The sequence below is a fragment of the Lissotriton helveticus genome, chromosome 1_2 (assembly GCF_964261635.1).
Source record: "Lissotriton helveticus chromosome 1_2, aLisHel1.1, whole genome shotgun sequence".
In the NCBI taxonomy this organism is placed as follows: Eukaryota; Metazoa; Chordata; class Amphibia; order Caudata; family Salamandridae; genus Lissotriton; species Lissotriton helveticus.
Window position 1 is genome coordinate 376,121,151 of NC_136058.1, and position 27,880 is coordinate 376,149,030.

Here is a 27,880-nt window from a genome sequence, read left to right on the forward strand (position 1 = left end):
TTTTCTATCCTAATTATGAAATTGACTGCAGGTGCCGAGAGAACGCAGAGAATTGAAATATTCAGGGAAAGGGTGTCCAGCAGGAGAGAGCAAAGGTATGTATCTGTTTTCCATTCAAGTGTTTCATGCAGGCAAAATAATACGTCCCTGGGTGGGCTTGAACCACCAACCTTTCGGTTAACAGACGAACGCACTAACCGATTGCGCCACAGAGACGAGTGACTACAGCATCTTTCCTTATACTCAATATATATCTTGATATGTATGTGCCTGCCTGGAGCTTGTCTTATATAAGCCATCATCATGTGAAACTTTGGCGTTGTCATGTCTGCTGCGCACACTTTGTTCATATGTGTACAATTTAAGTGTGTGCACCTGATCACTGTCTTGGACAGAGCTATGCCTGTGAACTCCCCATGTGAAGCATTGGTGGTTCAGTGGTAGAATTCTCGCCTGCCACGCGGGAGGCCCGGGTTCGATTCCCGGCCAATGCAAGGCTGCGTTCCTTTGACTTTGTTTTCGAAAGGAAATATATGAACTCAGTGGGGAATAAAATGGTAAGCAGTGACCCCGACGTGATTTGACCACGCAACCTTCTGATCTGGAGTCAGACGCGCTACCGTTGCGCCACAAGGTCCTTACACTTACAGCCTTCAAGCCAGATCAACAAATGCTGATGGCCTTTTGACTTATTTTCCCCTCCTCATGTGCCTACAGTTGTATTACAGGGATAGGCCTTTTGTTTTCTATCCTAATTATGAAATTGACTGCAGGTGCAGAGAGAACGCAGAGGATTGAAATGTTCAGATAAAGGGTCTTAAGCAGGAGAGAGCAGAGGTACGTATCTGTGTTTCATTAAAGTGTTTCATGCAGGCAAAAAGGATACTTCCCTGGGTGGGCTTGAACCACCAATCTTTCTGTTAACAACCGAACGCGCTAACCATTTGCACCACAGAGGATAATAACTGTAGCACAGTTCCTGAGACTCAATATATATCTTGATAATTGTGTGCCTGCCTGGAGCTTGTGTTATATAATGCGTCTTTATGCCATACAGCATTTCTCATTTGCTTAGTGTCTTGTTATTGTTGGACGTAATGATGAATAGACTACTGTCTAATGGTCTTAGAGCCAGTATTACTACCGGTCCCAGTGTATGAGACACATACATGACTTTTCTGTTGCCTGCTTAGCATAGCTCCCTGCTCCTCTGTAGGTGTGCTACCAGCCAGTAAGGTGTGTGCCTTGCCCATCAGATGTGTTATGTTAGACTTGACTTCTCTGTGAGCAAAGTCTCCCTCCCATAGCAGGTGCTTTCTCTGAACTCTTGACTTGTAAGACTGCTGGGAAAGGCCCTCCCTAGCCCCTCACTCAGATAGATACATTTACCTTCAGAGCTCAGCTTTGGAGAAAGAGATTGGGGAGAGAGCAAATAGGGGAAGGCCCATGGTGCACACTTTATTTTACATAAAAGCTGGGGCTTGTGGGAGGACAGGGACAAGAGGGTTCTCAGGGAAAGAAATCCCAGGAGTATTGATGGCTAGGCCCTGAAACACAACAATCCCGGATTGGCAAGGCACAATATGCCTGTGCAACAGGCCTGACCCTAGGCTTCCGGAGTTCTTGGTCACAAAAGGCTCCAGTGATCTAAGCCCGACCAGGGCTGTGCCCGACCAGGGCTGTAGGCCGCGTTGGGAGCGCGTTAGGGACGCGTAAAGGGACGCAGGGCGCAGAACTCTGCCCGTTTCACCCCAGCATTTAGGGGAGGACACAGAATCTGGGAAAGCCAGTGGGAAGGATTTTCCAGGAGGAGAGTTCAGTGAGATAATCTGAAACACAATAGTGCTGGTGATCTGGCGGGTGCATTCTGTGAACCACTTTTGTCGGGAGCAGCCTGCCATCATGCCCTGATAAACACAACTCTAGTCCCAAGCCAGTGACCTCAGCAAATGCAAAGACATTCATAGTTATAGTCTCCTGCATCTGATTCTTGCCATCTTCATGTGAAACGTTGGCGTTATCATGTCTGCTGCGCACACTTTGTTCATATGTGTACAATTTAAGTGTGTGCACCTGATCACTGTCTTGGGCAGAGCTCTGCCTGTGAACAACCCATGTGAAGCATTGGTGGTTCAGTGGTAGAATTCTTGCCTGCCACGCGGGAGGCCCGGGTTCGATTCCCGGCCAATGCAAGACTGCTTTCTTTTGACTTTGTTTTCGAAAGGAAATATATGACCTCAGTGGGGAATAAAATGGTAAGCAGTGACCCCGACGTGATTTGAACACGCAACCTTCTGATCTGGAGTCAGACGCGCTACCGTTGCGCCACGAGGTCCTTACACTTACAGCTTTCGGAGCCAGATCAACAAATGCTGTGGGCCTTTTGACTTATTTTCCCCTCCTCATATGCCTACAGTTGTATTACAGAGCTTGACCTTTTGTTTTCTATCCTAATTATGAAATTGACTGCAGGTGCCGAGAGAACGCAGAGAATTGAAATATTCAGGGAAAGGGTGTCCAGCAGGAGAGAGCAAAGGTATGTATCTGTTTTCCATTCAAGTGTTTCATGCAGGCAAAATAATACGTCCCTGGGTGGGCTTGAACCACCAACCTTTCGGTTAACAGACGAACGCGCTAACCGATTGCGCCACAGAGACGAGTGACTACAGCATCTTTCCTTAGACTCAATATATATCTTGATATGTATGTGCCTGCCTGGAGCTTGTCTTATATAAGCCATCATCATGTGAAACTTTGGCGTTGTCATGTCTGCTGCGCACACTTTGTTCATGTGTGTACAATTTAAGTGTGTGCACCTGATCACTGTCTTGGACAGAGCTATGCCTGTGAACTCCCCATGTGAAGCATTGGTGGTTCAGTGGTAGAATTCTCGCCTGCCACGCGGGAGGCCCGGGTTCGATTCCCGGCCAATGCAAGGCTGCGTTCCTTTGACTTTGTTTTCGAAAGGAAATATATGAACTCAGTGAGGAATAAAATGGTAAGCAGTGACCCCGACGTGATTTGACCACGCAACCTTCTGATCTGGAGTCAGACGCGCTACCGTTGCGCCACAAGGTCCTTACACTTACAGCCTTCAAGCCAGATCAACAAATGCTGATGGCCTTTTGACTTATTTTCCCCTCCTCATGTGCCTACAGTTGTATTACAGGGCTAGGCCTTTTGTTTTCTATCCTAATTATGAAATTGACTGCAGGTGCAGAGAGAACGCAGAGGATTGAAATGTTCAGATAAAGGGTCTTAAGCAGGAGAGAGCAGAGGTACGTATCTGTGTTTCATTAAAGTGTTTCATGCAGGCAAAAAGGATACTTCCCTGGGTGGGCTTGAACCACCAACCTTTCTGTTAACAACCGAACGCGCTAACCATTTGCACCACAGAGGATAATAACTGTAGCACAGTTCCTGAGACTCAATATATATCTTGATAATTGTGTGCCTGCCTGGAGCTTGTGTTATATAATGCGTCTTTATGCCATACAGCATTTCTCATTTCCTTAGTGTCTTGTTATTGTTGGACGTAATGATGAATAGACTACTGTCTAATGGTCTTAGAGCCAGTATTACTACCGGTCCCAGTGTATGAGACACATACATGACTTTTCTGTTGCCTGCTTAGCATAGCTCCCTGCTCCTCTTTAGGTGTGCTACCAGCCAGTAAGGTGTGTGCCTTGCCCATCAGATGTGTTATGTTAGACTTGACTTCTCTGTGAGCAAAGTCTCCCTCCCATAGCAGGTGCTTTCTCTGAACTCTTGACTTGTAAGACTGCTGGGAAAGGCCCTCCCTAGCCCCTCACTCAGATAGATACATTTACCTTCAGAGCTCAGCTTTGGAGAAAGAGATTGGGGAGAGAGCAAATAGGGGAAGGCCCATGGTGCACACTTTATTTTACATAAAAGCTGGGGCTTGTGGGAGGACAGGGACAAGAGGGTTCTCAGGGAAAGAAATCCCAGGAGTATTGATGGCTAGGCCCTGAAACACAACAATCCCGGATTGGCAAGGCACAATATGCCTGTGCAACAGGCCTGACCCTAGGCTTCCGGAGTTCTTGGTCACAAAAGGCTCCAGTGATCTAAGCCCGACCAGGGCTGTGCCCGACCAGGGCTGTAGGCCGCGTTGGGAGCGCGTTAGGGACGCGTAAAGGGACGCAGGGCGCAGAACTCTGCCCGTTTCACCCCAGCATTTAGGGGAGGACACAGAATCTGGGAAAGCCAGTGGGAAGGATTTTCCAGGAGGAGAGTTCAGTGAGATAATCTGAAACACAATAGTGCTGGTGATCTGGCGGGTGCATTCTGTGAACCACTTTTGTCGGGAGCAGCCTGCCATCATGCCCTGATAAACACAACTCTAGTCCCAAGCCAGTGACCTCAGCAAATGCAAAGACATTCATAGTTATAGTCTCCTGCATCTGATTCTTGCCATCTTCATGTGAAACGTTGGCGTTATCATGTCTGCTGCGCACACTTTGTTCATATGTGTACAATTTAAGTGTGTGCACCTGATCACTGTCTTGGGCAGAGCTCTGCCTGTGAACAACCCATGTGAAGCATTGGTGGTTCAGTGGTAGAATTCTCGCCTGCCACGCGGGAGGCCCGGGTTCGATTCCCGGCCAATGCAAGACTGCTTTCTTTTGACTTTGTTTTCGAAAGGAAATATATGACCTCAGTGGGGAATAAAACGGTAAGCAGTGACCCCGACGTGATTTGAACACGCAACCTTCTGATCTGGAGTCAGACGCGCTACCGTTGCGCCACGAGGTCCTTACACTTACAGCTTTCGGAGCCAGATCAACAAATGCTGTGGGCCTTTTGACTTATTTTCCCCTCCTCATATGCCTACAGTTGTATTACAGAGCTTGACCTTTTGTTTTCTATCCTAATTATGAAATTGACTGCAGGTGCCGAGAGAACGCAGAGAATTGAAATATTCAGGGAAAGGGTGTCCAGCAGGAGAGAGCAAAGGTATGTATCTGTTTTCCATTCAAGTGTTTCATGCAGGCAAAATAATACGTCCCTGGGTGGGCTTGAACCACCAACCTTTCGGTTAACAGCCGAACGCGCTAACCGATTGTGCCACAGAGACGAGTGACTACAGTATCTTTCCTTAGACTCAATATATATCTTGATATGTATGTGCCTGCCTGGAGCTTGTCTTATATAAGCCATCATCATGTGAAACTTTGGCGTTGTCATGTCTGCTGCGCACACTTTGTTCATATGTGTACAATTTAAGTGTGTGCACCTGATCACTGTCTTGGACAGAGCTATGCCTGTGAACTCCCTATGTGAAGCATTGGTGGTTCAGTGGTAGAATTCTCGCCTGCCACGCGGGAGGCCCGGGTTCGATTCCCGGCCAATGCAAGGCTGCGTTCCTTTGACTTTGTTTTCGAAAGGAAATATATGAACTCAGTGGGGAATAAAATGGTAAGCAGTGACCCCGACGTGATTTGACCACGCAACCTTCTGATCTGGAGTCAGACGCGCTACCGTTGCGCCACAAGGTCCTTACACTTACAGCCTTCAAGCCAGATCAACAAATGCTGATGGCCTTTTGACTTATTTTCCCCTCCTCATGTGCCTACAGTTGTATTACAGGGCTAGGCCTTTTGTTTTCTATCCTAATTATGAAATTGACTGCAGGTGCAGAGAGAACGCAGAGGATTGAAATGTTCAGATAAAGGGTCTTAAGCAGGAGAGAGCAGAGGTACGTATCTGTGTTTCATTAAAGTGTTTCATGCAGGCAAAAAGGATACTTCCCTGGGTGGGCTTGAACCACCAACCTTTCTGTTAACAACCGAACGCGCTAACCATTTGCACCACAGAGGATGATAACTGTAGCACAGTTCCTGAGACTCAATATATATCTTGATAATTGTGTGCCTGCCTGGAGCTTGTGTTATATAATGCGTCTTTATGCCATACAGCATTTCTCATTTGCTTAGTGTCTTGTTATTGTTGGACGTAATGATGAATAGACTACTGTCTAATGGTCTTAGAGCCAGTATTACTACCGGTCCCAGTGTATGAGACACATACATGACTTTTCTGTTGCCTGCTTAGCATAGCTCCCTGCTCCTCTGTAGGTGTGCTACCAGCCAGTAAGGCGTGTGCCTTGCCCATCAGATGTGTTATGTTAGACTTGACTTCTCTGTGAGCAAAGTCTCCCTCCCATAGCAGGTGCTTTCTCTGAACTCTTGACTTGTAAGACTGCTGGGAAAGGCCCTCCCTAGCCCCTCACTCAGATAGATACATTTACCTTCAGAGCTCAGCTTTGGAGAAAGAGATTGGGGAGAGAGCAAATAGGGGAAGGCCCATGGTGCACACTTTATTTTACATAAAAGCTGGGGCTTGTGGGAGGACAGGGACAAGAGGGTTCTCAGGGAAAGAAATCCCAGGAGTATTGATGGCTAGGCCCTGAAACACAACAATCCCGGATTGGCAAGGCACAATATGCCTGTGCAACAGGCCTGACCCTAGGCTTCCGGAGTTCTTGGTCACAAAAGGCTCCAGTGATCTTAGCCCGACCAGGGCTGTGCCCGACCAGGGCTGTAGGCCGCGTTGGGAGCGCGTTAGGGACGCAGGGCGCAGAACTCTGCCCGTTTCACCCCAGCATTTAGGGGAGGACACAGAATCTGGGAAAGCCAGTGGGAAGGATTTTCCAGGAGGAGAGTTCAGTGAGATAATCTGAAACACAATAGTGCTGGTGATCTGGCGGGTGCATTCTGTGAACCACTTTTGTCGGGAGCAGCCTGCCATCATGCCCTGATAAACACAACTCTAGTCCCAAGCCAGTGACCTCAGCAAATGCAAAGACATTCATAGTTATAGTCTCCTGCATCTGATTCTTGCCATCTTCATGTGAAACGTTGGCGTTATCATGTCTGCTGCGCACACTTTGTTCATATGTGTACAATTTAAGTGTGTGCACCTGATCACTGTCTTGGGCAGAGCTCTGCTTGTGAACAACCCATGTGAAGCATTGGTGGTTCAGTGGTAGAATTCTCGCCTGCCACGCGGGAGGCCCGGGTTCGATTCCCGGCCAATGCAAGACTGCTTTCTTTTGACTTTGTTTTCGAAAGGAAATATATGACCTCAGTGGGGAATAAAATGGTAAGCAGTGACCCCGACGTGATTTGAACACGCAACCTTCTGATCTGGAGTCAGACGCGCTACCGTTGCGCCACGAGGTCCTTACACTTACAGCTTTCGGAGCCAGATCAACAAATGCTGTGGGCCTTTTGACTTATTTTCCCCTCCTCATATGCCTACAGTTGTATTACAGAGCTTGACCTTTTGTTTTCTATCCTAATTATGAAATTGACTGCAGGTGCCGAGAGAACGCAGAGAATTGAAATATTCAGGGAAAGGGTGTCCAGCAGGAGAGAGCAAAGGTATGTATCTGTTTTCCATTCAAGTGTTTCATGCAGGCAAAATAATACGTCCCTGGGTGGGCTTGAACCACCAACCTTTCGGTTAACAGACAAACGCGCTAACCGATTGCGCCACAGAGACGAGTAACTACAGCATCTTTCCTTAGACTCAATATATATCTTGATATGTATGTGCCTGCCTGGAGCTTGTCTTATATAAGCCATCATCATGTGAAACTTTGGCGTTGTCATGTCTGCTGCGCACACTTTGTTCATATGTGTACAATTTAAGTGTGTGCACCTGATCACTGTCTTGGACAGAGCTATGCCTGTGAACTCCCCATGTGAAGCATTGGTGGTTCAGTGGTAGAATTCTCGCCTGCCACGCGGGAGGCCCGGGTTCGATTCCCGGCCAATGCAAGGCTGCGTTCCTTTGACTTTGTTTTCGAAAGGAAATATATGAACTCAGTGGGGAATAAAATGGTAAGCAGTGACCCCGACGTGATTTGACCACGCAACCTTCTGATCTGGAGTCAGACGCGCTACCGTTGCGCCACAAGGTCCTTACACTTACAGCCTTCAAGCCAGATCAACAAATGCTGATGGCCTTTTGACTTATTTTCCCCTCCTCATGTGCCTACAGTTGTATTACAGGGCTAGGCCTTTTGTTTTCTATCCTAATTATGAAATTGACTGCAGGTGCAGAGAGAACGCAGAGGATTGAAATGTTCAGATAAAGGGTCTTAAGCAGGAGAGAGCAGAGGTACGTATCTGTGTTTCATTAAAGTGTTTCATGCAGGCAAAAAGGATACTTCCCTGGGTGGGCTTGAACCACCAACCTTTCTGTTAACAACCGAACGCGCTAACCATTTGCACCACAGAGGATAATAACTGTAGCACAGTTCCTGAGACTCAATATATATCTTGATAATTGTGTGCCTGCCTGGAGCTTGTGTTATATAATGCGTCTTTATGCCATACAGCATTTCTCATTTGCTTAGTGTCTTGTTATTGTTGGACGTAATGATGAATAGACTACTGTCTAATGGTCTTAGAGCCAGTATTACTACCGGTCCCAGTGTATGAGACACATACATGACTTTTCTGTTGCCTGCTTAGCATAGCTCCCTGCTCCTCTGTAGGTGTGCTACCAGCCAGTAAGGTGTGTGCCTTGCCCATCAGATGTGTTATGTTAGACTTGACTTCTCTGTGAGCAAAGTCTCCCTCCCATAGCAGGTGCTTTCTCTGAACTCTTGACTTGTAAGACTGCTGGGAAAGGCCCTCCCTAGCCCCTCACTCAGATAGATACATTTACCTTCAGAGCTCAGCTTTGGAGAAAGAGATTGGGGAGAGAGCAAATAGGGGAAGGCCCATGGTGCACACTTTATTTTACATAAAAGCTGGGGCTTGTGGGAGGACAGGGACAAGAGGGTTCTCAGGGAAAGAAATCCCAGGAGTATTGATGGCTAGGCCCTGAAACACAACAATCCCGGATTGGCAAGGCACAATATGCCTGTGCAACAGGCCTGACCCTAGGCTTCCGGAGTTCTTGGTCACAAAAGGCCCCAGTGATCTAAGCCCGACCAGGGCTGTGCCCGACCAGGGCTGTAGGCCGCGTTGGGAGCGCGTTAGGGACGCGTAAAGGGACGCAGGGCGCAGAACTCTGCCCGTTTCACCCCAGCATTTAGGGGAGGACACAGAATCTGGGAAAGCCAGTGGGAAGGATTTTCCAGGAGGAGAGTTCAGTGAGATAATCTGAAACACAATAGTGCTGGTGATCTGGCGGGTGCATTCTGTGAACCACTTTTGTCGGGAGCAGCCTGCCATCATGCCCTGATAAACACAACTCTAGTCCCAAGCCAGTGACCTCAGCAAATGCAAAGACATTCATAGTTATAGTCTCCTGCATCTGATTCTTGCCATCTTCATGTGAAACGTTGGCGTTATCATGTCTGCTGCGCACACTTTGTTCATATGTGTACAATTTAAGTGTGTGCACCTGATCACTGTCTTGGGCAGAGCTCTGCCTGTGAACAACCCATGTGAAGCATTGGTGGTTCAGTGGTAGAATTCTCGCCTGCCACGCGGGAGGCCCGGGTTCGATTCCCGGCCAATGCAAGACTGCTTTCTTTTGACTTTGTTTTCGAAAGGAAATATATGACCTCAGTGGGGAATAAAATGGTAAGCAGTGACCCCGACGTGATTTGAACACGCAACCTTCTGATCTGGAGTCAGACGCGCTACCGTTGCGCCAAGAGGTCCTTACACTTACAGCTTTCGGAGCCAGATCAACAAATGCTGTGGGCCTTTTGACTTATTTTCCCCTCCTCATATGCCTACAGTTGTATTACAGAGCTTGACCTTTTGTTTTCTATCCTAATTATGAAATTGACTGCAGGTGCCGAGAGAACGCAGAGAATTGAAATATTCAGGGAAAGGGTGTCCAGCAGGAGAGAGCAAAGGTATGTATCTGTTTTCCATTCAAGTGTTTCATGCAGGCAAAATAATACGTCCCTGGGTGGGCTTGAACCACCAACCTTTCGGTAAACAGCCGAACGCGCTAACCGATTGCGCCACAGAGACGAGTGACTACAGTATCTTTCCTTAGACTCAATATATATCTTGATATGTATGTGCCTGCCTGGAGCTTGTCTTATATAAGCCATCATCATGTGAAACTTTGGCGTTGTCATGTCTGCTGCGCACACTTTGTTCATATGTGTACAATTTAAGTGTGTGCACCTGATCACTGTCTTGGACAGAGCTATGCCTGTGAACTCCCCATGTGAAGCATTGGTGGTTCAGTGGTAGAATTCTCGCCTGCCACGCGGGAGGCCCGGGTTCGATTCCCGGCCAATGCAAGGCTGCGTTCCTTTGACTTTGTTTTCGAAAGGAAATATATGAACTCAGTGGGGAAAAAAATGGTAATCAGTGACCCCGACGTGATTTGACCACGCAACCTTCTGATCTGGAGTCAGACGCGCTACCGTTGCGCCACAAGGTCCTTACGCTTACAGCCTTCAAGCCAGATCAACAAATGCTGATGGCCTTTTGACTTATTTTCCCCTCCTCATGTGCCTACAGTTGTATTACAGGGCTAGGCCTTTTGTTTTCTATCCTAATTATGAAATTGACTGCAGGTGCAGAGAGAACGCAGAGGATTGAAATGTTCAGATAAAGGGTCTTAAGCAGGAGAGAGCAGAGGTACGTATCTGTGTTTCATTAAAGTGTTTCATGCAGGCAAAAAGGATACTTCCCTGGGTGGGCTTGAACCACCAACCTTTCTGTTAACAACCGAACGCGCTAACCATTTGCACCACAGAGGATAATAACTGTAGCACAGTTCCTGAGACTCAATATATATCTTGATAATTGTGTGCCTGCCTGGAGCTTGTGTTATATAATGCGTCTTTATGCCATACAGCATTTCTCATTTGCTTAGTGTCTTGTTATTGTTGGACGTAATGATGAATAGACTACTGTCTAATGGTCTTAGAGCTAGTATTACTACCGGTCCCAGTGTATGAGACACATACATGACTTTTCTGTTGCCTGCTTAGCATAGCTCCCTGCTCCTCTGTAGGTGTGCTACCAGCCAGTAAGGCGTGTGCCTTGCCCATCAGATGTGTTATGTTAGACTTGACTTCTCTGTGAGCAAAGTCTCCCTGCCATAGCAGGTGCTTTCTCTGAACTCTTGACTTGTAAGACTGCTGGGAAAGGCCCTCCCTAGCCCCTCACTCAGATAGATACATTTACCTTCAGAGCTCAGCTTTGGAGAAAGAGATTGGGGAGAGAGCAAATAGGGGAAGGCCCATGGTGCACACTTTATTTTACATAAAAGCTGGGGCTTGTGGGAGGACAGGGACAAGAGGGTTCTCAGGGAAAGAAATCCCAGGAGTATTGATGGCTAGGCCCTGAAACACAACAATCCCGGATTGGCAAGGCACAATATGCCTGTGCAACAGGCCTGACCCTAGGCTTCCGGAGTTCTTGGTCACAAAAGGCTCCAGTGATCTTAGCCCGACCAGGGCTGTGCCCGACCAGGGCTGTAGGCCGCGTTGGGAGCGCGTTAGGGACACGTAAAGGGACGCAGGGCGCAGAACTCTGCCCGTTTCACCCCAGCATTTAGGGGAGGACACAGAATCTGGGAAAGCCAGTGGGAAGGATTTTCCAGGAGGAGAGTTCAGTGAGATAATCTGAAACACAATAGTGCTGGTGATCTGGCGGGTGCATTCTGTGAACCACTTTTGTCGGGAGCAGCCTGCCATCATGCCCTGATAAACACAACTCTAGTCCCAAGCCAGTGACCTCAGCAAATGCAAAGACATTCATAGTTATAGTCTCCTGCATCTGATTCTTGCCATCTTCATGTGAAACGTTGGCGTTATCATGTCTGCTGCGCACACTTTGTTCATATGTGTACAATTTAAGTGTGTGCACCTGATCACTGTCTTGGGCAGAGCTCTGCCTGTGAACAACCCATGTGAAGCATTGGTGGTTCAGTGGTAGAATTCTCGCCTGCCACGCGGGAGGCCCGGGTTCGATTCCCGGCCAATGCAAGACTGCTTTCTTTTGACTTTGTTTTCGAAAGGAAATATATGACCTCAGTGGGGAATAAAATGGTAAGCAGTGACCCCTACGTGATTTGAACACGCAACCTTCTGATCTGGAGTCAGACGCGCTACCGTTGCGCCACGAGGTCCTTACACTTACAGCTTTCGGAGCCAGATCAACAAATGCTGTGGGCCTTTTGACTTATTTTCCCCTCCTCATATGCCTACAGTTGTATTACAGAGCTTGACCTTTTGTTTTCTATCCTAATTATGAAATTGACTGCAGGTGCCGAGAGAACGCAGAGAATTGAAATATTCAGGGAAAGGGTGTCCAGCAGGAGAGAGCAAAGGTATGTATCTGTTTTCCATTCAAGTGTTTCATGCAGGCAAAATAATACGTCCCTGGGTGGGCTTGAACCACCAACCTTTCGGTTAACAGACGAACGCGCTAACCGATTGCGCCACAGAGACGAGTGACTACAGCATCTTTCCTTATACTCAATATATATCTTGATATGTATGTGCCTGCCTGGAGCTTGTCTTATATAAGCCATCATCATGTGAAACTTTGGCGTTGTCATGTCTGCTGCGCACACTTTGTTCATATGTGTACAATTTAAGTGTGTGCACCTGATCACTGTCTTGGACAGAGCTATGCCTGTGAACTCCCCATGTGAAGCATTGGTGGTTCAGTGGTAGAATTCTCGCCTGCCACGCGGGAGGCCCGGGTTCGATTCCCGGCCAATGCAAGGCTGCGTTCCTTTGACTTTGTTTTCGAAAGGAAATATATGAACTCAGTGGGGAATAAAATGGTAAGCAGTGACCCCGACGTGATTTGACCACGCAACCTTCTGATCTGGAGTCAGACGCGCTACCGTTGCGCCACAAGGTCCTTACACTTACAGCCTTCAAGCCAGATCAACAAATGCTGATGGCCTTTTGACTTATTTTCCCCTCCTCATGTGCCTACAGTTGTATTACAGGGATAGGCCTTTTGTTTTCTATCCTAATTATGAAATTGACTGCAGGTGCAGAGAGAACGCAGAGGATTGAAATGTTCAGATAAAGGGTCTTAAGCAGGAGAGAGCAGAGGTACGTATCTGTGTTTCATTAAAGTGTTTCATGCAGGCAAAAAGGATACTTCCCTGGGTGGGCTTGAACCACCAACCTTTCTGTGAACAACCGAACGCGCTAACCATTTGCACCACAGAGGATAATAACTGTAGCACAGTTCCTGAGACTCAATATATATCTTGATAATTGTGTGCCTGCCTGGAGCTTGTGTTATATAATGCGTCTTTATGCCATACAGCATTTCTCATTTGCTTAGTGTCTTGTTATTGTTGGACGTAATGATGAATAGACTACTGTCTAATGGTCTTAGAGCTAGTATTACTACCGGTCCCAGTGTATGAGACACATACATGACTTTTCTGTTGCCTGCTTAGCATAGCTCCCTGCTCCTCTGTAGGTGTGCTACCAGCCAGTAAGGCGTGTGCCTTGCCCATCAGATGTGTTATGTTAGACTTGACTTCTCTGTGAGCAAAGTCTCCCTGCCATAGCAGGTGCTTTCTCTGAACTCTTGACTTGTAAGACTGCTGGGAAAGGCCCTCCCTAGCCCCTCACTCAGATAGATACATTTACCTTCAGAGCTCAGCTTTGGAGAAAGAGATTGGGGAGAGAGCAAATAGGGGAAGGCCCATGGTGCACACTTTATTTTACATAAAAGCTGGGGCTTGTGGGAGGACAGGGACAAGAGGGTTCTCAGGGAAAGAAATCCCAGGAGTATTGATGGCTAGGCCCTGAAACACAACAATCCCGGATTGGCAAGGCACAATATGCCTGTGCAACAGGCCTGACCCTAGGCTTCCGGAGTTCTTGGTCACAAAAGGCTCCAGTGATCTTAGCCCGACCAGGGCTGTGCCCGACCAGGGCTGTAGGCCGCGTTGGGAGCGCGTTAGGGACACGTAAAGGGACGCAGGGCGCAGAACTCTGCCCGTTTCACCCCAGCATTTAGGGGAGGACACAGAATCTGGGAAAGCCAGTGGGAAGGATTTTCCAGGAGGAGAGTTCAGTGAGATAATCTGAAACACAATAGTGCTGGTGATCTGGCGGGTGTATTCTGTGAACCACTTTTGTCGGGAGCAGCCTGCCATCATGCCCTGATAAACACAACTCTAGTCCCAAGCCAGTGACCTCAGCAAATGCAAAGACATTCATAGTTATAGTCTCCTGCATCTGATTCTTGCCATCTTCATGTGAAACGTTGGCGTTATCATGTCTGCTGCGCACACTTTGTTCATATGTGTACAATTTAAGTGTGTGCACCTGATCACTGTCTTGGGCAGAGCTCTGCCTGTGAACAACCCATGTGAAGCATTGGTGGTTCAGTGGTAGAATTCTCGCCTGCCACGCGGGAGGCCCGGGTTCGATTCCCGGCCAATGCAAGACTGCTTTCTTTTGACTTTGTTTTCGAAAGGAAATATATGACCTCAGTGGAGAATAAAACGGTAAGCAGTGACCCCGACATGATTTGAACACGCAACCTTCTGATCTGGAGTCAGACGCGCTACAGTTGCGCCACGAGGTCCTTACACTTACAGCTTTCGGAGCCAGATCAACAAATGCTGTGGGCCTTTTGACTTATTTTCCCCTCCTCATATGCCTACAGTTGTATTACAGAGCTTGACCTTTTGTTTTCTATCCTAATTATGAAATTGACTGCAGGTGCCGAGAGAACGCAGAGAATTGAAATATTCAGGGAAAGGGTGTCCAGCAGGAGAGAGCAAAGGTATGTATCTGTTTTCCATTCAAGTGTTTCATGCAGGCAAAATAATACGTCCCTGGGTGGGCTTGAACCACCAACCTTTCGGTTAACAGCCGAACGCGCTAACCGATTGCGCCACAGAGACGAGTGACTACAGTATCTTTCCTTAGACTCAATATATATCTTGATATGTATGTGCCTGCCTGGAGCTTGTCTTATATAAGCCATCATCATGTGAAACTTTGGCGTTGTCATGTCTGCTGCGCACACTTTGTTCATATGTGTACAATTTAAGTGTGTGCACCTGATCACTGTCTTGGACAGAGCTATGCCTGTGAACTCCCCATGTGAAGCATTGGTGGTTCAGTGGTAGAATTCTCGCCTGCCACGCGGGAGGCCCGGGTTCGATTCCCGTCCAATGCAAGTCTGCGTTCCTTTGACTTTGTTTTCGAAAGGAAATATATGAACTCAGTGGGGAATAAAATGGTAAGCAGTGACCCCGACGTGATTTGACCACGCAACCTTCTGATCTGGAGTCAGACGCGCTACCGTTGCGCCACAAGGTCCTTACACTTACAGCCTTCAAGCCAGATCAACAAATGCGGATGGCCTTTTGACTTATTTTCCCCTCCTCATGTGCCTACAGTTGTATTACAGGGCTAGGCCTTTTGTTTTCTATCCTAATTATGAAATTGACTGCAGGTGCAGAGAGAACGCAGAGGATTGAAATGTTCAGATAAAGGGTCTTAAGCAGGAGAGAGCAGAGGTACGTATCTGTGTTTCATTAAAGTGTTTCATGCAGGCAAAAAGGATACTTCCCTGGGTGGGCTTGAACCACCAACCTTTCTGTTAACAACCGAACGCGCTAACCATTTGCACCACAGAGGATAATAACTGTAGCACAGTTCCTGAGACTCAATATATATCTTGATAATTGTGTGCCTGCCTGGAGCTTGTGTTATATAATGCGTCTTTATGCCATACAGCATTTCTCATTTGCTTAGTGTCTTGTTATTGTTGGACGTAATGATGAATAGACTACTGTCTAATGGTCTTACAGCCAGTATTACTACCGGTCCCAGTGTATGAGACACATACATGACTTTTCTGTTGCCTGCTTAGCATAGCTCCCTGCTCCTCTGTAGGTGTGCTACCAGCCAGTAAGGCGTGTGCCTTGCCCATCAGATGTGTTATGTTAGACTTGACTTCTCTGTGAGCAAAGTCTCCCTCCCATAGCAGGTGCTTTCTCTGAACTCTTGACTTGTAAGACTGCTGGGAAAGGCCCTCCCTAGCCCCTCACTCAGATAGATACATTTACCTTCAGAGCTCAGCTTTGGAGAAAGAGATTGGGGAGAGAGCAAATAGGGGAAGGCCCATGGTGCACACTTTATTTTACATAAAAGCTGGGGCTTGTGGGAGGACAGGGACAAGAGGGTTCTCAGGGAAAGAAATCCCAGGAGTATTGATGGCTAGGCCCTGAAACACAACAATCCCGGATTGGCAAGGCACAATATGCCTGTGCAACAGGCCTGACCCTAGGCTTCCGGAGTTCTTGGTCACAAAAGGCTCCAGTGATCTAAGCCCGACCAGGGCTGTGCCCGACCAGGGCTGTAGGCCGCGTTGGGAGCGCGTTAGGGACGCGTAAAGGGACGCAGGGCGCAGAACTCTGCCCGTTTCACCCCAGCATTTAGGGGAGGACACAGAATCTGGGAAAGCCAGTGGGAAGGATTTTCCAGGAGGAGAGTTCAGTGAGATAATCTGAAACACAATAGTGCTGGTGATCTGGCGGGTGCATTCTGTGAACCACTTTTGTCGGGAGCAGCCTGCCATCATGCCCTGATAAACACAACTCTAGTCCCAAGCCAGTGACCTCAGCAAATGCAAAGACATTCATAGTTATAGTCTCCTGCATCTGATTCTTGCCATCTTCATGTGAAACGTTGGCGTTATCATGTCTGCTGCGCACACTTTGTTCATATGTGTACAATTTAAGTGTGTGCACCTGATCACTGTCTTGGGCAGAGCTCTGCCTGTGAACAACCCATGTGAAGCATTGGTGGTTCAGTGGTAGAATTCTCGCCTGCCACGCGGGAGGCCCGGGTTCGCTTCCCGGCCAATGCAAGACTGCTTTCTTTTGACTTTGTTTTCGAAAGGAAATATATGACCTCAGTGGGGAATAAAACGGTAAGCAGTGACCCCGACATAATTTGAACACGCAACCTTCTGATCTGGAGTCAGACGCGCTACCGTTGCGCCACGAGGTCCTTACACTTACAGCTTTCGGAGCCAGATCAACAAATGCTGTGGGCCTTTTGACTTATTTTCCCCTCCTCATATGCCTACAGTTGTATTACAGAGCTTGACCTTTTGTTTTCTATCCTAATTATGAAATTGACTGCAGGTGCCGAGAGAACGCAGAGAATTGAAATATTCAGGGAAAGGGAGTCCAGCAGGAGAGAGCAAAGGTATGTATCTGTTTTCCATTCAAGTGTTTCATGCAGGCAAAATAATACGTCCCTGGGTGGGCTTGAACCACCAACCTTTCGGTTAATAGCCGAACGCGCTAACCGATTGCGCCACAGAGACGAGTGACTACAGCATCTTTCCTTAGACTCAATATATATCTTGATATGTATGTGCCTGCCTGGAGCTTGTCTTATATAAGCCATCATCATGTGAAACTTTGGCGTTGTCATGTCTGCTGCGCACACTTTGTTCATATGTGTACAATTTAAGTGTGTGCACCTGATCACTGTCTTGGACAGAGCTATGCCTGTGAACTCCCCATGTGAAGCATTGGTGGTTCAGTGGTAGAATTCTCGCCTGCCACGCGGGAGGCCCGGGTTCGATTCCCGGCCAATGCAAGGCTGCGTTCCTTTGACTTTGTTTTCGAAAGGAAATATATGAACTCAGTGGGGAATAAAATGGTAAGCAGTGACCCCGACGTGATTTGACCACGCAACCTTCTGATCTGGAGTCAGACGCGCTACCGTTGCGCCACAAGGTCCTTACACTTACAGCCTTCAAGCCAGATCAACAAATGCTGATGGCCTTTTGACTTATTTTCCCCTCCTCATGTGCCTACAGTTGTATTACAGGGCTAGGCCTTTTGTTTTCTATCCTAATTATGAAATTGACTGCAGGTGCAGAGAGAACGCAGAGGATTGAAATGTTCAGATAAAGGGTCTTAAGCAGGAGAGAGCAGAGGTACGTATCTGTGTTTCATTAAAGTGTTTCATGCAGGCAAAAAGGATACTTCCCTGGGTGGGCTTGAACCACCAACCTTTCTGTGAACAACCGAACGCGCTAACCATTTGCACCATAGAGGATAATAACTGTAGCACAGTTCCTGAGACTCAATATATATCTTGATAATTGTGTGCCTGCCTGGAGCTTGTGTTATATAATGCGTCTTTATGCCATACAGCATTTCTCATTTGCTTAGTGTCTTGTTATTGTTGGACGTAATGATGAATAGACTACTGTCTAATGGTCTTAGAGCCAGTATTACTACCGGTCCCAGTGTATGAGACACATACATGACTTTTCTGTTGCCTGCTTAGCATAGCTCCCTGCTCCTCTGTAGGTGTGCTACCAGCCAGTAAGGCGTGTGCCTTGCCCATCAGATGTGTTATGTTAGACTTGACTTCTCTGTGAGCAAAGTCTCCCTGCCATAGCAGGTGCTTTCTCTGAACTCTTGACTTGTAAGACTGCTGGGAAAGGCCCTCCCTAGCCCCTCACTCAGATAGATACATTTACCTTCAGAGCTCAGCTTTGGAGAAAGAGATTGGGGAGAGAGCAAATAGGGGAAGGCCCATGGTGCACACTTTATTTTACATAAAAGCTGGGGCTTGTGGGAGGACAGGGACAAGAGGGTTCTCAGGGAAAGAAATCCCAGGAGTATTGATGGCTAGGCCCTGAAACACAACAATCCCGGATTGGCAAGGCACAATATGCCTGTGCAACAGGCCTGACCCTAGGCTTCCGGAGTTCTTGGTCACAAAAGGCTCCAGTGATCTTAGCCCGACCAGGGCTGTGCCCGACCAGGGCTGTAGGCCGCGTTGGGAGCGCGTTAGGGACACGTAAAGGGACGCAGGGCGCAGAACTCTGCCCGTTTCACCCCAGCATTTAGGGGAGGACACAGAATCTGGGAAAGCCAGTGGGAAGGATTTTCCAGGAGGAGAGTTCAGTGAGATAATCTGAAACACAATAGTGCTGGTGATCTGGCGGGTGCATTCTGTGAACCACTTTTGTCGGGAGCAGCCTGCCATCATGCCCTGATAAACACAACTCTAGTCCCAAGCCAGTGACCTCAGCAAATGCAAAGACATTCATAGTTATAGTCTCCTGCATCTGATTCTTGCCATCTTCATGTGAAACGTTGGCGTTATCATGTCTGCTGCGCACACTTTGTTCATATGTGTACAATTTAAGTGTGTGCACCTGATCACTGTCTTGGGCAGAGCTCTGCCTGTGAACAACCCATGTGAAGCATTGGTGGTTCAGTGGTAGAATTCTCGCCTGCCACGCGGGAGGCCCGGGTTCGATTCCCGGCCAATGCAAGACTGCTTTCTTTTGACTTTGTTTTCGAAAGGAAATATATGACCTCAGTGGGGAATAAAATGGTAAGCAGTGACCCCTACGTGATTTGAACACGCAACCTTCTGATCTGGAGTCAGACGCGCTACCGTTGTGCCACGAGGTCCTTACACTTACAGCTTTCGGAGCCAGATCAACAAATGCTGTGGGCCTTTTGACTTATTTTCCCCTCCTCATATGCCTACAGTTGTATTACAGAGCTTGACCTTTTGTTTTCTATCCTAATTATGAAATTGACTGCAGGTGCCGAGAGAACGCAGAGAATTGAAATATTCAGGGAAAGGGTGTCCAGCAGGAGAGAGCAAAGGTATGTATCTGTTTTCCATTCAAGTGTTTCATGCAGGCAAAATAACACGTCCCTGGGTGGGCTTGAACCACCAACCTTTCGGTTAACAGACGAACGCGCTAACCGATTGCGCCACAGAGACGAGTGACTACAGCATCTTTCCTTATACTCAATATATATCTTGATATGTATGTGCCTGCCTGGAGCTTGTCTTATATAAGCCATCATCATGTGAAACTTTGGCGTTGTCATGTCTGCTGCGCACACTTTGTTCATATGTGTACAATTTAAGTGTGTGCACCTGATCACTGTCTTGGACAGAGCTATGCCTGTGAACTCCCCATGTGAAGCATTGGTGGTTCAGTGGTAGAATTCTCGCCTGCCACGCGGGAGGCCCGGGTTCGATTCCCGGCCAATGCAAGGCTGCGTTCCTTTGACTTTGTTTTCGAAAGGAAATATATGAACTCAGTGGGGAATAAAATGGTAAGCAGTGACCCCGACGTGATTTGACCACGCAACCTTCTGATCTGGAGTCAGACGCGCTACCGTTGCGCCACAAGGTCCTTACACTTACAGCCTTCAAGCCAGATCAACAAATGCTGATGGCCTTTTGACTTATTTTCCCCTCCTCATGTGCCTACAGTTGTATTACAGGGATAGGCCTTTTGTTTTCTATCCTAATTATGAAATTGACTGCAGGTGCAGAGAGAACGCAGAGGATTGAAATGTTCAGATAAAGGGTCTTAAGCAGGAGAGAGCAGAGGTACGTATCTGTGTTTCATTAAAGTGTTTCATGCAGGCAAAAAGGATACTTCCCTGGGTGGGCTTGAACCACCAACCTTTCTGTGAACAACCGAACGCGCTAACCATTTGCACCACAGAGGATAATAACTGTAGCACAGTTCCTGAGACTCAATATATATCTTGATAATTGTGTGCCTGCCTGGAGCTTGTGTTATATAATGCGTCTTTATGCCATACAGCATTTCTCATTTGCTTAGTGTCTTGTTATTGTTGGACGTAATGATGAATAGACTACTGTCTAATGGTCTTAGAGCTAGTATTACTACCGGTCCCAGTGTATGAGACACATACATGACTTTTCTGTTGCCTGCTTAGCATAGCTCCCTGCTCCTCTGTAGGTGTGCTACCAGCCAGTAAGGCGTGTGCCTTGCCCATCAGATGTGTTATGTTAGACTTGACTTCTCTGTGAGCAAAGTCTCCCTGCCATAGCAGGTGCTTTCTCTGAACTCTTGACTTGTAAGACTGCTGGGAAAGGCCCTCCCTAGCCCCTCACTCAGATAGATACATTTACCTTCAGAGCTCAGCTTTGGAGAAAGAGATTGGGGAGAGAGCAAATAGGGGAAGGCCCATGGTGCACACTTTATTTTACATAAAATTTGGGGCTTGTGGGAGGACAGGGACAAGAGGGTTCTCAGGGAAAGAAATCCCAGGAGTATTGATGGCTAGGCCCTGAAACACAACAATCCCGGATTGGCAAGGCACAATATGCCTGTGCAACAGGCCTGACCCTAGGCTTCCGGAGTTCTTGGTCACAAAAGGCTCCAGTGATCTTAGCCCGACCAGGGCTGTGCCCGACCAGGGCTGTAGGCCGCGTTGGGAGCGCGTTAGGGACACGTAAAGGGACGCAGGGCGCAGAACTCTGCCCGTTTCACCCCAGCATTTAGGGGAGGACACAGAATCTGGGAAAGCCAGTGGGAAGGATTTTCCAGGAGGAGAGTTCAGTGAGATAATCTGAAACACAATAGTGCTGGTGATCTGGCGGGTGTATTCTGTGAACCACTTTTGTCGGGAGCAGCCTGCCATCATGCCCTGATAAACACAACTCTAGTCCCAAGCCAGTGACCTCAGCAAATGCAAAGACATTCATAGTTATAGTCTCCTGCATCTGATTCTTGCCATCTTCATGTGAAACGTTGGCGTTATCATGTCTGCTGCGCACACTTTGTTCATATGTGTACAATTTAAGTGTGTGCACCTGATCACTGTCTTGGGCAGAGCTCTGCCTGTGAACAACCCATGTGAAGCATTGGTGGTTCAGTGGTAGAATTCTCGCCTGCCACGCGGGAGGCCCGGGTTCGATTCCCGGCCAATGCAAGACTGCTTTCTTTTGACTTTGTTTTCGAAAGGAAATATATGACCTCAGTGGAGAATAAAACGGTAAGCAGTGACCCCGACATGATTTGAACACGCAACCTTCTGATCTGGAGTCAGACGCGCTACAGTTGCGCCACGAGGTCCTTACACTTACAGCTTTCGGAGCCAGATCAACAAATGCTGTGGGCCTTTTGACTTATTTTCCCCTCCTCATATGCCTACAGTTGTATTACAGAGCTTGACCTTTTGTTTTCTATCCTAATTATGAAATTGACTGCAGGTGCCGAGAGAACGCAGAGAATTGAAATATTCAGGGAAAGGGTGTCCAGCAGGAGAGAGCAAAGGTATGTATCTGTTTTCCATTCAAGTGTTTCATGCAGGCAAAATAATACGTCCCTGGGTGGGCTTGAACCACCAACCTTTCGGTTAACAGCCGAACGCGCTAACCGATTGCGCCACAGAGACGAGTGACTACAGTATCTTTCCTTAGACTCAATATATATCTTGATATGTATGTGCCTGCCTGGAGCTTGTCTTATATAAGCCATCATCATGTGAAACTTTGGCGTTGTCATGTCTGCTGCGCACACTTTGTTCATATGTGTACAATTTAAGTGTGTGCACCTGATCACTGTCTTGGACAGAGCTATGCCTGTGAACTCCCCATGTGAAGCATTGGTGGTTCAGTGGTAGAATTCTCGCCTGCCACGCGGGAGGCCCGGGTTCGATTCCCGTCCAATGCAAGTCTGTGTTCCTTTGACTTTGTTTTCGAAAGGAAATATATGAACTCAGTGGGGAATAAAATGGTAAGCAGTGACCCCGACGTGATTTGACCACGCAACCTTCTGATCTGGAGTCAGACGCGCTACCGTTGCGCCACAAGGTCCTTACACTTACAGCCTTCAAGCCAGATCAACAAATGCTGATGGCCTTTTGACTTATTTTCCCCTCCTCATGTGCCTACAGTTGTATTACAGGGCTAGGCCTTTTGTTTTCTATCCTAATTATGAAATTGACTGCAGGTGCAGAGAGAACGCAGAGGATTGAAATGTTCAGATAAAGGGTCTTAAGCAGGAGAGAGCAGAGGTACGTATCTGTGTTTCATTAAAGTGTTTCATGCAGGCAAAAAGGATACTTCCCTGGGTGGGCTTGAACCACCAACCTTTCTGTTAACAACCGAACGCGCTAACCATTTGCACCACAGAGGATAATAACTGTAGCACAGTTCCTGAGACTCAATATATATCTTGATAATTGTGTGCCTGCCTGGAGCTTGTGTTATATAATGCGTCTTTATGCCATACAGCATTTCTCATTTGCTTAGTGTCTTGTTATTGTTGGACGTAATGATGAATAGACTACTGTCTAATGGTCTTAGAGCCAGTATTACTACCGGTCCCAGTGTATGAGACACATACATGACTTTTCTGTTGCCTGCTTAGCATAGCTCCCTGCTCCTCTGTAGGTGTGCTACCAGCCAGTAAGGCGTGTGCCTTGCCCATCAGATGTGTTATGTTAGACTTGACTTCTCTGTGAGCAAAGTCTCCCTCCCATAGCAAGTGCTTTCTCTGAACTCTTGACTTGTAAGACTGCTGGGAAAGGCCCTCCCTAGCCCCTCACTCAGATAGATACATTTACCTTCAGAGCTCAGCTTTGGAGAAAGAGATTGGGGAGAGAGCAAATAGGTGAAGGCCCATGGTGCACACTTTATTTTACATAAAAGCTGGGGCTTGTGGGAGGACAGGGACAAGAGGGTTCTCAGGGAAAGAAATCCCAGGAGTATTGACGGCTAGGCCCTGAAACACAACAATCCCTGATTGGCAAGGCACAATATGCCTGTGCAACTGGCCTGACCCTAGGCTTCCGGAGTTCTTGGTCACAAAAGGCTCCAGTGATCTAAGCCCGACCAGGGCTGTGCCCGACCAGGGCTGTAGGCCGCGTTGGGGACGCGTAAAGGGACGCAGGGCGCAGAACTCTGCCCGTTTCACCCCAGCATTTAGGGGAGGACACAGAATCTGGGAAAGCCAGTGGGAAGGATTTTCCAGGAGGAGAGTTCAGTGAGATAATCTGAAACACAATAGTGCTGGTGATCTGGCGGGTGCATTCTGTGAACCACTTTTGTCGGGAGCAGCCTGCCATCATGCCCTGATAAACACAACTCTAGTCCCAAGCCAGTGACCTCAGCAAATGCAAAGACATTCATAGTTATAGTCTCCTGCATCTGATTCTTGCCATCTTCATGTGAAACGTTGGCGTTATCATGTCTGCTGCGCACACTTTGTTCATATGTGTACAATTTAAGTGTGTGCACCTGATCACTGTCTTGGGCAGAGCTCTGCCTGTGAACAACCCATGTGAAGCATTGGTGGTTCAGTGGTAGAATTCTCGCCTGCCACGCGGGAGGCCCGGGTTCGATTCCCGGCCAATGCAAGACTGCTTTCTTTTGACTTTGTTTTTGAAAGGAAATATAGGACCTCAGTGGGGAATAAAACGGTAAGCAGTGACCCCGACGTGATTTGAACACGCAACCTCCTGATCTGGAGTCAGACGCGCTACCGTTGCGCCACGAGGTCCTTACACTTACAGCTTTCGGAGCCAGATCAACAAATGCTGTGGGCCTTTTGACTTATTTTCCCCTCCTCATATGCCTACAGTTGTATTACAGAGCTTGACCTTTTGTTTTCTATCCTAATTATGAAATTGACTGCAGGTGCCGAGAGAACGCAGAGAATTGAAATATTCAGGGAAAGGGTGTCCAGCAGGAGAGAGCAAAGGTATGTATCTGTTTTCCATTCAAGTGTTTCATGCAGGCAAAATAATACGTCCCTGGGTGGGCTTGAACCACCAACCTTTCGGTTAACAGCCGAACGCGCTAACCAATTGCGCCACACGGGATTCCGGGTTGGTGGTAGCTGCCCGGCGCCATTTGCTGAGAGACTGCATAGCGGCAGACCTGACTATAATTGCTCTACAATTGCGCTTATCTTAACTTGTATTTTTATTATTGGGCCATATTGTGTTTTTAACTATCACTCTGTCACTCTGTGCAAAGCGGTGATTACTACTGCCACTTGCACGCGCGAGTGCTTTTAAACTTGTATGTGCGTAGGGCGGCTGAATAATAGCGCCACTCGCACTCTCACCTGAACTGCGGCCCCTCTGCCTCGTTCCATCGCGGCTTCTGCCGATTGTGTGGAGGGCGGCTCACTTACCGCGGCTCCTATTGCCGGTCCGGTGGTGGGAACGGGTGCCATATTGGGAGGAGTCCGAGAGCGCAGGGACCTGTGGCAGCGGTCCAGTCGCTCGAGGCTCCCTCCCATTAAAACGTAATGTGCTGGAGGGAGCGCAGCGGACGAGCGCAGCGGGCGCGACGGAGGCGCGCCGGAGTCACGCTAGAGTCAAGCTCGTCTGCGCTCGTCTGCGAGCGTCCGGGGCTAGGGGCAAAGTACCCTGTTGGTCCAGTAGTGTACACTTCCGCGGACTTGTTAGCGTTGCGACCCACTATTACCACATGCCCCCCCGTACCCCTTAATACGGTGAAACGGACATTTCGTTTAGGCATTACTAATCCCATTAATATAGCTATGGACCTTGGCTCTAATTATGCGGTGGTGGAAAGTACGGCTGGCACTATTTGCAATTTTAAATGTGTTTATTTAAACACTCGTTCTATGCCCAAACATCAAATGGACATCTTTTTGCTGCTATCTGATATTAAACCGGATTTACTTTTGTTGTCCGAGACATGGCTTACTCCGGATTCTTTACCGGACATCTTGGCTGCCTTGCCTGCTGAGTATTACATTATGTCTGTGTCACGACCGGCAGGTAAAATTGGGGGCGGGGTGGCCATTATCTCCAATAAGAAACATCAACTGAGACAACTCTCCTCTTTGGATTTACCTAATGTGGAGAACATTGTTGCTAAACTGGATACTGTCAATGGGACACTTGTGGTGGTTTTGTTATACCGCCCGCCCCAAAATATGGCTACGTTTCCTGCTATTTTCGCTGAGCAACTGGCCATGCTGACCACTAATAATTCTAAATTACTTTTGATTGGGGATCTTAATCTCTGGTTTGATGATATACTATTAGACCCCCAAGCAGCTGAAATGAAGGATCTTTTGAGTGACCTGAATTTAATACAACACATAGACACTCAAACTCATCAAAAGGGCCACAGTCTCGATCAAATTTGGTCATTGAACCTACCTATTGATCTTATTGATATTAAACCATGTAGTTGGTCTGATCATTTTATTATTAGTTTCTCTTTTTGTGTTGCGAAAACCCCTCAATTTAAACTGAAGGCTACCAGTCTGACTCGGAAATGGTCCTCTTTGGACATTTCAACTTTCTTAAATTTGTTAAAGTCTACCTTGCCAGAACAGAGTCTGGATGTGGAAATTGCTGACTGTAGGCTTCAAGAATGGCTTAACTCGGCCATTAATGCTTCTGTTCCTCTCACTCGCTTCGATAACTCTCGCGGTGCGGCCGCACATAAGTGGTATACACCGGAGTTGAGGAAACTAAAACTTGAAGTGAGGCAACATGAGAGGACATGGCGCACTAATTACTGCCCTCAAGCAAAAATTGCATACTGTCTAATTCGTAAAGCCTACCAAAAGACACTGCACACTCACAAAACTGATTATTTCTCTTCTAAAATACTCAATGCGACTAATAAATCGAAAGAAATATTCAGGATTGTGACTGAGCTGTGCAATGATGAAAGGACTTCTCCCCCAGTTGTCCCTTCACAATGCCTCTGCAATTCCTTGAATGATTATTTTTATGATAAAATAGTATTGATTAAGGATACTCTATCCAGGCTTCCAGTTTGCATGCCAATAGATGATACCTTTTTTAATCCCCTTACTTTGCATTCCTTTCCTTTAATTACAGACCAAATCCTTCCAGACTTGCTTACCAGAGTTAAATCTGGATCTCCTCAGGATGTCTGTCCTCCTCATATAATGAGGGAGATTGGTCGGGCAATCCCTAATAGCCTGCTTCCTCTGCTCAATAATTCCCTGATGTCAGGGATTGTCCCGGACAGTTTTAAACAGGCTTTGCTGATCCCTTTAAAAAAGAAACCCGGCATTGACTCTTCAGACCTCTCAAATTACAGACCAATATCGTTACTGCCTTACCTATCCAAAATATTGGAGGCCCATGTGACCAATTGTCTATCAAGCTTTGTGGAAACCTCTGGTTATTTACAATCTAACCAGGCAGGTTTCCGGCCTGGTCATTCCACCGAGGCAGTGATATTGGCCGTTCAGAACACCTTGAGGTCTAATGCTGACGGGGACCTGCACCAGGCCTTGGTGTTATTAGATCTGTCCGCCGCGTTCGACACGGTTGACTATACCATCTTGGCCAACCGTGTCGAACAGGCTGGACTTCGAGATTCGGCTCTGGCCTGGATCAGGTCCTTTATTTCAGAACGTACTCAGTCGGTTCGTCTGGGTTCTTTTACAGCTCCTAAAAACATTTCCTTCTGTGGGGTTCCCCAAGGATCTTCCTTGTCCCCTTTATTATTTAATTTGTATATGCGGCCTCTTTTGTTCTCCTTACAACAGTTTAATGTTGATGTATACAACTACGCAGATGATCTGCAGTTGGTCTTTGTCTTAAACTCAGACAATGCGGCTGAGGATTTTCGAGCAACCATGTCCTTTATTCAAAGGTGGATGTCCTTAAACCACCTTAAGCTAAATCCGGAAAAAACGGAGCTCATTCTACCTGGGAAGAGTGAGATCAGTTGGAACCCTTGTTTTTGGCCATCGGACATGGGCTCGCCTCCTAAAAAATCCCGTACAACAAAAAGTTTGGGAGTGACTCTCAGTGAGGATCTCTCCTTGGAAACTCAAGTTGGAACAGTGGTCTCTACGGGGTTTTTCCAACTGAGGAAGATCAAGAAAATAGCACATCTCCTCACAGGTTTGGCCTTAATTCAAGCAGTCAGTGCTCTCGTCCTTTCTCACATCGATTTTTCAAACGGCCTCTATTTGGGGGCTCCTATCGGCCAGTTGAAAAGATTGCAATATCTGCAAAACCAAGCAGCGAGACTTATTTGTAAAGTCCCGAAGTGAGAATCGATTAGACATGGACTGGAGACCTTGCATTGGCTGCCTGTGGAGCAGAGAGCAATGTTTAAGGTGGG

The 27,880-nt window shown here is 47.4% G+C and overlaps 44 non-coding genes across 44 annotated transcripts; 17 read left to right on the forward strand and 27 right to left on the reverse strand.

Annotated features, from left to right (window-relative positions):
* Positions 1–142: 142 nt before the first annotated feature.
* Positions 143–216, reverse strand: TRNAN-GUU (transfer RNA asparagine (anticodon GUU)). The gene has a single exon. It is a non-coding gene; the product is annotated as a tRNA-Asn (tRNA).
* Positions 217–423: 207 nt separating this feature from the next.
* TRNAG-GCC (transfer RNA glycine (anticodon GCC)) lies at positions 424–494 on the forward strand. The gene has a single exon. It is a non-coding gene; the product is annotated as a tRNA-Gly (tRNA).
* Positions 495–565: 71 nt separating this feature from the next.
* TRNAW-CCA (transfer RNA tryptophan (anticodon CCA)) lies at positions 566–637 on the reverse strand. Its single transcript has one exon. It is a non-coding gene; the product is annotated as a tRNA-Trp (tRNA).
* Positions 638–2,121: 1,484 nt separating this feature from the next.
* TRNAG-GCC (transfer RNA glycine (anticodon GCC)) lies at positions 2,122–2,192 on the forward strand. Its single transcript has one exon. It is a non-coding gene; the product is annotated as a tRNA-Gly (tRNA).
* A 71-nt stretch (positions 2,193–2,263) lies between these two features.
* TRNAW-CCA (transfer RNA tryptophan (anticodon CCA)) lies at positions 2,264–2,335 on the reverse strand. Its single transcript has one exon. It is a non-coding gene; the product is annotated as a tRNA-Trp (tRNA).
* Positions 2,336–2,583: 248 nt separating this feature from the next.
* TRNAN-GUU (transfer RNA asparagine (anticodon GUU)) lies at positions 2,584–2,657 on the reverse strand. Its single transcript has one exon. It is a non-coding gene; the product is annotated as a tRNA-Asn (tRNA).
* A 207-nt stretch (positions 2,658–2,864) lies between these two features.
* On the forward strand, positions 2,865–2,935 carry TRNAG-GCC (transfer RNA glycine (anticodon GCC)). The gene has a single exon. It is a non-coding gene; the product is annotated as a tRNA-Gly (tRNA).
* Positions 2,936–3,006: 71 nt separating this feature from the next.
* Positions 3,007–3,078, reverse strand: TRNAW-CCA (transfer RNA tryptophan (anticodon CCA)). Its single transcript has one exon. It is a non-coding gene; the product is annotated as a tRNA-Trp (tRNA).
* A 1,484-nt stretch (positions 3,079–4,562) lies between these two features.
* TRNAG-GCC (transfer RNA glycine (anticodon GCC)) lies at positions 4,563–4,633 on the forward strand. The gene has a single exon. It is a non-coding gene; the product is annotated as a tRNA-Gly (tRNA).
* A 71-nt stretch (positions 4,634–4,704) lies between these two features.
* Positions 4,705–4,776, reverse strand: TRNAW-CCA (transfer RNA tryptophan (anticodon CCA)). The gene has a single exon. It is a non-coding gene; the product is annotated as a tRNA-Trp (tRNA).
* A 248-nt stretch (positions 4,777–5,024) lies between these two features.
* Positions 5,025–5,098, reverse strand: TRNAN-GUU (transfer RNA asparagine (anticodon GUU)). The gene has a single exon. It is a non-coding gene; the product is annotated as a tRNA-Asn (tRNA).
* A 207-nt stretch (positions 5,099–5,305) lies between these two features.
* Positions 5,306–5,376, forward strand: TRNAG-GCC (transfer RNA glycine (anticodon GCC)). Its single transcript has one exon. It is a non-coding gene; the product is annotated as a tRNA-Gly (tRNA).
* Positions 5,377–5,447: 71 nt separating this feature from the next.
* On the reverse strand, positions 5,448–5,519 carry TRNAW-CCA (transfer RNA tryptophan (anticodon CCA)). The gene has a single exon. It is a non-coding gene; the product is annotated as a tRNA-Trp (tRNA).
* A 1,472-nt stretch (positions 5,520–6,991) lies between these two features.
* Positions 6,992–7,062, forward strand: TRNAG-GCC (transfer RNA glycine (anticodon GCC)). Its single transcript has one exon. It is a non-coding gene; the product is annotated as a tRNA-Gly (tRNA).
* Positions 7,063–7,133: 71 nt separating this feature from the next.
* On the reverse strand, positions 7,134–7,205 carry TRNAW-CCA (transfer RNA tryptophan (anticodon CCA)). The gene has a single exon. It is a non-coding gene; the product is annotated as a tRNA-Trp (tRNA).
* A 248-nt stretch (positions 7,206–7,453) lies between these two features.
* TRNAN-GUU (transfer RNA asparagine (anticodon GUU)) lies at positions 7,454–7,527 on the reverse strand. Its single transcript has one exon. It is a non-coding gene; the product is annotated as a tRNA-Asn (tRNA).
* A 207-nt stretch (positions 7,528–7,734) lies between these two features.
* On the forward strand, positions 7,735–7,805 carry TRNAG-GCC (transfer RNA glycine (anticodon GCC)). The gene has a single exon. It is a non-coding gene; the product is annotated as a tRNA-Gly (tRNA).
* Positions 7,806–7,876: 71 nt separating this feature from the next.
* Positions 7,877–7,948, reverse strand: TRNAW-CCA (transfer RNA tryptophan (anticodon CCA)). Its single transcript has one exon. It is a non-coding gene; the product is annotated as a tRNA-Trp (tRNA).
* Positions 7,949–9,432: 1,484 nt separating this feature from the next.
* On the forward strand, positions 9,433–9,503 carry TRNAG-GCC (transfer RNA glycine (anticodon GCC)). Its single transcript has one exon. It is a non-coding gene; the product is annotated as a tRNA-Gly (tRNA).
* Positions 9,504–9,574: 71 nt separating this feature from the next.
* On the reverse strand, positions 9,575–9,646 carry TRNAW-CCA (transfer RNA tryptophan (anticodon CCA)). Its single transcript has one exon. It is a non-coding gene; the product is annotated as a tRNA-Trp (tRNA).
* A 248-nt stretch (positions 9,647–9,894) lies between these two features.
* Positions 9,895–9,968, reverse strand: TRNAN-GUU (transfer RNA asparagine (anticodon GUU)). The gene has a single exon. It is a non-coding gene; the product is annotated as a tRNA-Asn (tRNA).
* Positions 9,969–10,175: 207 nt separating this feature from the next.
* Positions 10,176–10,246, forward strand: TRNAG-GCC (transfer RNA glycine (anticodon GCC)). The gene has a single exon. It is a non-coding gene; the product is annotated as a tRNA-Gly (tRNA).
* Positions 10,247–10,317: 71 nt separating this feature from the next.
* Positions 10,318–10,389, reverse strand: TRNAW-CCA (transfer RNA tryptophan (anticodon CCA)). The gene has a single exon. It is a non-coding gene; the product is annotated as a tRNA-Trp (tRNA).
* Positions 10,390–11,873: 1,484 nt separating this feature from the next.
* Positions 11,874–11,944, forward strand: TRNAG-GCC (transfer RNA glycine (anticodon GCC)). The gene has a single exon. It is a non-coding gene; the product is annotated as a tRNA-Gly (tRNA).
* Positions 11,945–12,015: 71 nt separating this feature from the next.
* TRNAW-CCA (transfer RNA tryptophan (anticodon CCA)) lies at positions 12,016–12,087 on the reverse strand. Its single transcript has one exon. It is a non-coding gene; the product is annotated as a tRNA-Trp (tRNA).
* Positions 12,088–12,335: 248 nt separating this feature from the next.
* On the reverse strand, positions 12,336–12,409 carry TRNAN-GUU (transfer RNA asparagine (anticodon GUU)). The gene has a single exon. It is a non-coding gene; the product is annotated as a tRNA-Asn (tRNA).
* Positions 12,410–12,616: 207 nt separating this feature from the next.
* TRNAG-GCC (transfer RNA glycine (anticodon GCC)) lies at positions 12,617–12,687 on the forward strand. The gene has a single exon. It is a non-coding gene; the product is annotated as a tRNA-Gly (tRNA).
* A 71-nt stretch (positions 12,688–12,758) lies between these two features.
* On the reverse strand, positions 12,759–12,830 carry TRNAW-CCA (transfer RNA tryptophan (anticodon CCA)). Its single transcript has one exon. It is a non-coding gene; the product is annotated as a tRNA-Trp (tRNA).
* Positions 12,831–14,314: 1,484 nt separating this feature from the next.
* On the forward strand, positions 14,315–14,385 carry TRNAG-GCC (transfer RNA glycine (anticodon GCC)). The gene has a single exon. It is a non-coding gene; the product is annotated as a tRNA-Gly (tRNA).
* Positions 14,386–14,776: 391 nt separating this feature from the next.
* TRNAN-GUU (transfer RNA asparagine (anticodon GUU)) lies at positions 14,777–14,850 on the reverse strand. Its single transcript has one exon. It is a non-coding gene; the product is annotated as a tRNA-Asn (tRNA).
* A 349-nt stretch (positions 14,851–15,199) lies between these two features.
* Positions 15,200–15,271, reverse strand: TRNAW-CCA (transfer RNA tryptophan (anticodon CCA)). The gene has a single exon. It is a non-coding gene; the product is annotated as a tRNA-Trp (tRNA).
* Positions 15,272–17,217: 1,946 nt separating this feature from the next.
* Positions 17,218–17,291, reverse strand: TRNAN-AUU (transfer RNA asparagine (anticodon AUU)). The gene has a single exon. It is a non-coding gene; the product is annotated as a tRNA-Asn (tRNA).
* A 207-nt stretch (positions 17,292–17,498) lies between these two features.
* On the forward strand, positions 17,499–17,569 carry TRNAG-GCC (transfer RNA glycine (anticodon GCC)). Its single transcript has one exon. It is a non-coding gene; the product is annotated as a tRNA-Gly (tRNA).
* A 71-nt stretch (positions 17,570–17,640) lies between these two features.
* On the reverse strand, positions 17,641–17,712 carry TRNAW-CCA (transfer RNA tryptophan (anticodon CCA)). Its single transcript has one exon. It is a non-coding gene; the product is annotated as a tRNA-Trp (tRNA).
* A 1,484-nt stretch (positions 17,713–19,196) lies between these two features.
* On the forward strand, positions 19,197–19,267 carry TRNAG-GCC (transfer RNA glycine (anticodon GCC)). Its single transcript has one exon. It is a non-coding gene; the product is annotated as a tRNA-Gly (tRNA).
* A 391-nt stretch (positions 19,268–19,658) lies between these two features.
* TRNAN-GUU (transfer RNA asparagine (anticodon GUU)) lies at positions 19,659–19,732 on the reverse strand. Its single transcript has one exon. It is a non-coding gene; the product is annotated as a tRNA-Asn (tRNA).
* A 207-nt stretch (positions 19,733–19,939) lies between these two features.
* TRNAG-GCC (transfer RNA glycine (anticodon GCC)) lies at positions 19,940–20,010 on the forward strand. The gene has a single exon. It is a non-coding gene; the product is annotated as a tRNA-Gly (tRNA).
* Positions 20,011–20,081: 71 nt separating this feature from the next.
* TRNAW-CCA (transfer RNA tryptophan (anticodon CCA)) lies at positions 20,082–20,153 on the reverse strand. The gene has a single exon. It is a non-coding gene; the product is annotated as a tRNA-Trp (tRNA).
* A 1,484-nt stretch (positions 20,154–21,637) lies between these two features.
* TRNAG-GCC (transfer RNA glycine (anticodon GCC)) lies at positions 21,638–21,708 on the forward strand. Its single transcript has one exon. It is a non-coding gene; the product is annotated as a tRNA-Gly (tRNA).
* A 391-nt stretch (positions 21,709–22,099) lies between these two features.
* Positions 22,100–22,173, reverse strand: TRNAN-GUU (transfer RNA asparagine (anticodon GUU)). The gene has a single exon. It is a non-coding gene; the product is annotated as a tRNA-Asn (tRNA).
* A 349-nt stretch (positions 22,174–22,522) lies between these two features.
* On the reverse strand, positions 22,523–22,594 carry TRNAW-CCA (transfer RNA tryptophan (anticodon CCA)). Its single transcript has one exon. It is a non-coding gene; the product is annotated as a tRNA-Trp (tRNA).
* Positions 22,595–24,067: 1,473 nt separating this feature from the next.
* TRNAG-GCC (transfer RNA glycine (anticodon GCC)) lies at positions 24,068–24,138 on the forward strand. The gene has a single exon. It is a non-coding gene; the product is annotated as a tRNA-Gly (tRNA).
* Positions 24,139–24,209: 71 nt separating this feature from the next.
* Positions 24,210–24,281, reverse strand: TRNAW-CCA (transfer RNA tryptophan (anticodon CCA)). Its single transcript has one exon. It is a non-coding gene; the product is annotated as a tRNA-Trp (tRNA).
* Positions 24,282–24,529: 248 nt separating this feature from the next.
* On the reverse strand, positions 24,530–24,604 carry TRNAN-GUU (transfer RNA asparagine (anticodon GUU)). The gene has a single exon. It is a non-coding gene; the product is annotated as a tRNA-Asn (tRNA).
* Between the last annotated feature and the right edge of the window lie 3,276 nt (positions 24,605–27,880).